The sequence below is a fragment of the Pleurodeles waltl genome, chromosome 2_2 (assembly GCF_031143425.1).
Source record: "Pleurodeles waltl isolate 20211129_DDA chromosome 2_2, aPleWal1.hap1.20221129, whole genome shotgun sequence".
NCBI classification, from domain to species: domain Eukaryota; kingdom Metazoa; phylum Chordata; class Amphibia; order Caudata; family Salamandridae; genus Pleurodeles; species Pleurodeles waltl.
The window spans coordinates 176,215,303-176,222,889 of NC_090439.1; the positions used below are offsets into that span (position 1 = coordinate 176,215,303).

General features: G+C 39.4%; 1 protein-coding gene across 5 annotated transcripts in view; it reads right to left on the reverse strand.

Annotated features, from left to right (window-relative positions):
- Positions 1-7,587, reverse strand: part of PTPN3 (protein tyrosine phosphatase non-receptor type 3) — a 1,694,656-nt gene that overhangs the window by 671,780 nt on the left and 1,015,289 nt on the right. The window lies entirely within an intron of this gene.

Consider the following 7,587-nt stretch of genomic DNA (forward strand, 5'->3'; position numbering starts at 1 on the left):
ATACACCATTTTTTTTTAAAAACTACGGAAAAGGCAAACGTTACATTAATTAATAGCAATAAATCAATGTGAATACCTGGCAAATACCAAGCAGTCCTTCTTCTCTCATGCCCTAAATGTGACTATTAATTCCGGAAATTACTCTCCTTGCTGAAGGGTTTTTTCAAAATGGTAAGAGGGCACAACCCACAATATATATAGACGTATTAAACATCTCCCTGTGCCATCATGTTAATGGTAACCTTGAGGATCATTTTAACACCTCACTAATGCCAAAAGTTTTTGCTTTTTGTATTACCTGGCAAAATGTCCCAGCCTTCATTACTCTTCTTATCTTCTTGATGGACCGAACAATCACCTCCATTTTATCCAAAGTGACCGCTAACATATTCTGCCCCTTTTGAGCTTCAATCTCTTTTCTGTTACCCTATAGAGAATCCACAAAACATATAGGGCCTGATTACAACCTTAGCGGATGGAATACTCTGTCACAAATGTGACAGATATCCCACCCGCCGTTTTACAATTTCCATAGAATATAATGGAACTTGTAATACGGCAGACGGGATATCCATCAGGTTTGTGACAGAGTATCCCATCCACCAAGATCGTAATCAGGCCTAGACTCAAAAGTAGTTCAATAAATAGGAGCAACTACCTTAGGACTACTAAGGCTCAGTTTGTTTTAAAACTGGGGGTACACAGGTGAGAAAGCTCAATTGACTGGTTATGCTGTATGGAGACTGTAACGTCTAATCATGGCATAGATCATGGATAGCTAGCATTTAGTTATAAATTCATTTATGATGTCACTGTGAGCAATGCATGGCCACATCTTAATAATGCTACCTAGCCAGATTAACAGGTGAATTTCTTTGAAGACCTATGTGAGAACCCAACAAACTCAGGCTACAGAGTCTGTTTTCACCATCCCTTTTCCCAGAGTAGCTTGGAATACCACGTGGCTGTGCCCAAAGAGCTCTGAGCTCACAGCCTCTTAGGACCTATGGGTACAAATTCTTTCAAATATACATAAAGTGTATTTTAGCTATGCCCCAGAGGAGTATTTTCCTCTCGCCTCATGCTACTGGGTGTTTGGTGTACTATCCCACCTCGCATGGTGTGCTTGCCTTGCAAATGCATGAGGGACTATTTCACATCTCAAAATCACACAATTTAAGACATTTATTTATCTCATATACGTATTTCATACAGGAACAATCTTTTTTTGTTCTTTCCCGTCTCTGTCATTCCTAATAGGTTTCCATATATATATATTTATTTTTGTTTTTCTCTTGCCTTGCATCAATTTTCTCTTGGTTTTCTCCAATAGTTTCTTATGCATTGTTCATCCTTAATTGTTTTCATATTTAAAAAAAACGTTTTCAAAGCCAACAAGTCTGGCTTTAATAAGCTAACACAGGTTAGTACGAAGGTAGCACATTAAAGCAAGGCTTATTCACTTTGCCATGGCTTGTTTTGTTTGGCTCTGTGCACAAGGCATAGCTTTTATTTAACAAATAGCACAACTGCAAAGAACAGTACACTTTATATGAAACAAAAAACACAAGTCAATGGTAAAGTAATATTTAATGTCACCGGTAATATCAGTAAAGAAGAGATGCATTCTTGTCTGTGACGTGCAAGACCAGATCAGAGTATGAGAAGAGTTATGATTGTGCAACTTACAATTCTGATTGAATTTCTGTTGTTTTAAAGTCCTGCAGTATATCCAACACATCCCTTAAACAGACTTTTTAGGGCAATTTGTGATTTCTTCTATAAAACGTTATACTGTGATGAGTTATAACTATAGCTGCCCTTATTCGAAGCCTTTCGGTGATTGTGTTTTTCTGTATATTTTGGCTCCTACCCAACGTACACGCTGTTTCTATTTTCCTATGCTTTCAGTACAGTGTGTGACTTCAATTATGTCTTGTGCCCTACTCCCCGCCATGCGAGTGGCCTACAGGTCATGAGCCCACACGTAAGAGAGGTACCCCATTACCAATAAAGGGACGGGGTTAGTATTATAACAAACGTGAAAATTACCTTTACAGATTTTATCAATACGAATCCTCACTAATGTTGCTGGCATATAATAAACACAGGTAATATAGTTCTCATCATATGGCCATTGTTAAACCCATCCTAATAAACAACCTGCTCAATCCCTTTCTGTTGATAATATTTACTTCTTTATTTTTATATATTTTTTAATAAATATATCCATATTAGTACAGTATAATCAAATATAAACATTACATTGCATACCCATTCAAAAATATTTTTCTAAAAACATTTTTTGTTAATATCCTTTTTAAGACAATAACACTCAAGATTTCATACAATGTCTAAAATGTCACGTAATGTCTCAAAACATCAATGGTACTTAAATTTTCATACATCATATATTATCTGAAAAGTGTCTCAAAGTGTCAATAATACTTTGACTTTCATACAACATGTAAAAAAGTGTCACATCATATATTCTCTCAAAAGTGTGTCACAGTGTCAATAATACAGTGACGTTTATACAACATGTAAAAAAGTGTTGACGCAGCGTTTCAGTGGTCTTTTTGATGCTTCATCCCACCTTCTTCAGGACAAATTCTAAAATTCACAGTCTGTTTTTTCAAAATGAACAATTAATGTTGTTATGCGATGACTTTGTGTTTCAATTATCTCTCAATTATTTTCTCTCATCTTCATTGCTTCTATTATTGTTCATAAAGATGGTGTTTTCTTTGCGTTCAATAAATCTCCTCTTCATAGACTATATTTATTGGTTATCAACTCTGCATCAACCTAAATCCGCACTCCTGGTGTTTGTAGTAAAGTCCCCCAGCGTGTCTCAGTAATATTCCTTATATCGCCACTGTTATCAAATCCTGTTAGGATGGCATTCTGCTCCTTCCTCTTCGCACTACAGACTATATACTGTGATGAGTGATAACTACAGCTGCCTTTATTCAAAGTTTTTCGGTGATTGTGTTTTTCTGTATATTTTGGCTCCTGCACAATATACAGCCTGTTTCTACTTTCCTAGGCTCTAAGTACTGTGTGTGACTTCAATTATGTCTTGTGCCCTACTCCCTGCCATGCAGGTGGCCTACAGCTCAGGAGGCCTATGTAACTGTTGGCCATGCCAAACAGCACTCCATACAGGACAAAGAACGTAAGTCATATGTTGCACAGAGTCTTTAGTCCACCAGACTGAGAACTCATCCCAAGTGGGCTCTGTACACCCACTGTAGCCATGAACCATACTCTGTTCCCTGCTTTCCTTCCACCAAAGCCCAAAGTGCTCAACCTTTGGCCAATCAGACACACAGTACATATCGCCAGAGCCTATACTGTAGAGTTTTTGGCCCCACTGCTTTTGGGCATTGCGCTAGAAACCGAAGTGAATTGCTCTTGGGCAATAACCTGCCCGAATATTGATTGCGGATTGTATGCAAGGCCCATGGCATGCCCTGCATACATTCTCCTCACAGAACAGCCTTCGGGTATGTGCTGCAGGTACTAATTCTTTAGTATTTCCCTGTGCCCAATCCCCAGACCTGGGTTTCTGTGTGCAGTTTCCAAACCTCTAGTACACAAAAACTGAGTACACAACGTGGACTTTTGTCAGACAGGAGAAGGGCTCGACCGTTCCCCAGCTCCCCAAAATAACAACCACTAAGCTCCTAGTGGATATATTTAGATTTTTGGTTGTTGAATTGTACGTAACTTCACCTCACCTCACAAAGTTGATCTGCAGAACAAGAAAATAGTACAGCAAATGCTGCATATTTTTGCATATTTATTTTGGGACGGTTGCTAAGTGGTGGCATATTAATTATGCCACAGTGTTCCTCTCTACTTCCATCACTACGGTTATCAAAAGAGGACCGCACTCTCCACATCGGCTGAGATTTATGTTCACTTTGCTTCCACATGATTCCAGAATTGTGTTTTTTTCCAGGAAGAGATCTGAGAGCCAGTACAGTTATTTTCAAATCTTGACATAGGTAGCACCCTGTAAAGCTGATCACAGAACTTTGAGACCCTACTATCTCAAACCTCACAACGGCCAGGAATTGTTCTGGAGTCTTCGCCAAATAGATTTATCTTTTCATAAACATTTTAGTAACCCGACCAATTTTGAGAACTCAACTGTCACATAGCTCTATTTTCTCTTGTTCTGAAAATGTAAACTTTATTTTGAAAATGTAAACTGCTAAACAGATTAGCACAAGCCCTTCAGGGCTGAAGATGGCACATGCCCTACTTTGTTTCCACATTTAATGCAAATACATAAGTAGTTTTGCCAGGCACCTGAGAAAACTCTGCAATGCAAAATTTAAAGGAGAAAGATAGGTTTAGGGCAACTTTCCAATTTTTGCACTCCCACATTTGGGCAGTTAAAACCTTCAGATTCTAATTATCTCTTGTGATGAGGTTGAGGTTGCTAACTAAATAATGAGCAGTAGTGAAGCCTGGTAGAATGATGCTGGAGATGCCATTACTTAAGCAAAGTGCCATTAATTAAGTAAACTGTCCTGTTTAAAGACAAATTAGCTGGGGAGAATTAATTCAAACTGAATTTAGTCCTGATAGGATGAAAACTTTATTTCACAAAAATCTGTAAAGTAACTCACTTTATCTATGAGATAAACTTTATACCACTGCATTTTAGAAAATGAAACTGTCAATGCATAGAAAGTCAACTGAATACCACGGGACTTATTGTATAAGAAATATATTTAAACTCAACTTTAACAAATTCAAGGTTATCTAGGAGACACATGAACCCCCCTCCCTATCTAACGTCTTTTACTTGGAAACAGAGGTGCAGAACTAGCTGACAAAGCCCACCCCCCACAGAGAAAAAAATCCAAATTTATGAAAGCCAAAGGGAATATTTTGGAAGCAACATAAGGTGTACTTATAGCCCTCATGTTCACATCATGTGATGCCGCAGGGGCCCACAGCTTCTCATTCCAGGGCCGCGGTGGGATCGGCGGTCCACTTTTCGGGCCATGGGGTTCACCGCCGACTGTTTGGCATGCTGCAACCTGTTTGGTTGCTACAGTGTGGTCCAATAACACAAGGTTGGGTTTCGGGCCTCGCCGCGTTTGGTGCACAGCCTGACAGATGCCGCTAGTTCCAGCACCCCCCCCCCCCGTATTTTGTGTCACTTACCTGTAAGTTGGGTTGGAGGCATTTCTTCCTTTTTTTCCTTTTCTTTTTTCTTTGGGGCCATGTTTCTTCTTGACAGGATTCTATGTTTTCCCTGCATGCATTTATTTTTTCACTTTCTAAAATGGTGTCTTCTTCCTGTTTTTTCTTATGGAATACTCCAAATCCAAGATGGCATTTTCTGTTCTTCCAGCATGTCACCTCCTGTTTATGGGTATACAAGGCACCAGATTCTTACTTTCCTTGTGTTGCAAATACTTCCTTTTGGTGGTCGCTCCAGTTCGCTGTTTTTGTGGAGTTCTTTGTGCCCTTTTACCCTGCAACCTTTGTAGTTCCTGATTCTGAAGTCCTGTTTTCCTGACGCTTCCCTATTTTTCCTATTGTCAGGAGTTCCCGATTAAGAGGCTTTTTCCCAATTGAGTTTTTCCCCTGGGACTCCTTCTGGAGGGTACGGACTGCTTTGGCGAAATACGTGTCAGCAGTACGTGGCTACCGGAAGGGGCCGCCCTTGTCTCAGCCAGACCAGAATGTGCAAGAAACGAGGCGGTACTCCAGGTTGCTCAGACCAGGGCAGTAAGAGAAGGGCAGATCGTGACTATTCAAGGGTCTTCTTAGCACTGAATTTTATTGTCACTCAAATCATTTTATAGTCGGCCAAAAACTCACTTTATTGACTTTGGGAGAAAGAAAGGTTGAGTGGACCCACCAAAATTCAAAGTTGTAACCATATGGTCAAAAACGGTTCCCTGTGTTGAATGGATTAGTCCAAGGCAGCTCCAGTGTAACTGGGTAGCATAAGGTTTTCACACAGCAACGCACTCATCAGCCTCTGTATTGGTAATGCCAAAACTTTACCTACCTAAAAAACGTCCTTCTGTACTGTCCCAGGCCTTATTTTGGATTGAGCACCAGGGTGAGATCCTAAAGAGCCCTAGTTGGGGTGGGGGGAGGGGGTCAATTAGAATAAAATACGACAATAAAGTTACCCCTACCAGCTATTGTTTAATTATTTGCAAAAAACAAGGCAATACTTCAAATACTGTGTGTCAATATTTCCATTATCATCTTTTTATCTCTTTGAAGTTTTTTTACACACAATCTCCTTAATGAAACATTAAATATGTTGCCAGCATTGTTATTCAATATTTTATATGTGCCAAAAATTAAGAAACAACATAAAAAAGCAAAGCAATTATCAACAGCACAGTGTTTGTGACATTGAATCACAAGGACATATACATACATATTTACACAAATATATAATCGTATATTGACCCAAAAACAGAGTCCCATCAACTTTTCAAAATGATATGGACCCCCTACATTAGTCTCTGGGATAGCATAGCAATACTTAAAACACAGAATGGTGCAAGAGGAAAAATGGTTCAAAATATAAATGTCTCATTGTTTAAAATTAAAGCACTCTTATTTTGTGTACGTGATGATTCAGTCCTGGCATTCAATACTGGTACATGGGGATCAATGATCCATCCTCTGGTAATAAATAGCCAACATGTTTCGACCTCTGTGTGTGGGGTAAATTAATTTAAACGAGGTCATCAGGGCTTCTAATGTCACTAAGATGCAGAATCTAATGACATAAAAACAAACGTGCCTTCTTTAGGATTATTTTCTAATAGCCCCCCCCTTATAATCATATTTATTTTCGCAACTGTTTGTAATTCTTTTTGAAGTTTGGTGAGGATTAAATAAGATGTACTGTTAGGGAATAGTCCCATGACCCCTCATTCAATGGTGACATATTGTTGTTTGTTATTCAAGCCGTGTTACACCTTCCAATATAGAAGGAACATGTGAGTGTATATCTCAACCATAAAAGCACCTGTGGTTACAGCACATTACCCCAAAAGTGCTCATGTTTTAAAATTACACACTGTTGGTATTTGCCCGCCAATAACTCCTTCACTGCACGGCATTCATTTTTCTTTTTTGTTCCTTTACTTCCCATCCACGTACTTGGGGCTGCAACGTTGTTGAGATTCGGCGTTCTCTGTTCCTTTGAGGAAAGGCCAGAAACTGCTGATTTAAAACATGCCGTGTGTGGTGCATACGTGACATCGGGGTGCTGGCAAGGTTTCTAGGGACTTGTAGCATCAAAGCGCATGTGTTTTTATTGGTGTGAGTTATGATCAATGAGAGGTATTTTTAGATCACTTGTTATGTGCCGTTATTGTGTTCCTGTGGGTCACAGGTTTCATCATGTAGGTTAAACTAAATTAGCATGGTTTGGCTGGATGAACGTAGCATGTTATGTTAAGGGGGTTTATAAAGCGCATAGCTGCCCTAGAAATGGGGATTCCCAGCGCTAGACCTAAAGAAAGGATAAGCTGAAGTCAGCGGCCTAAGGGATGGAACATACCACAGGGATTAGATGGAGAAAAG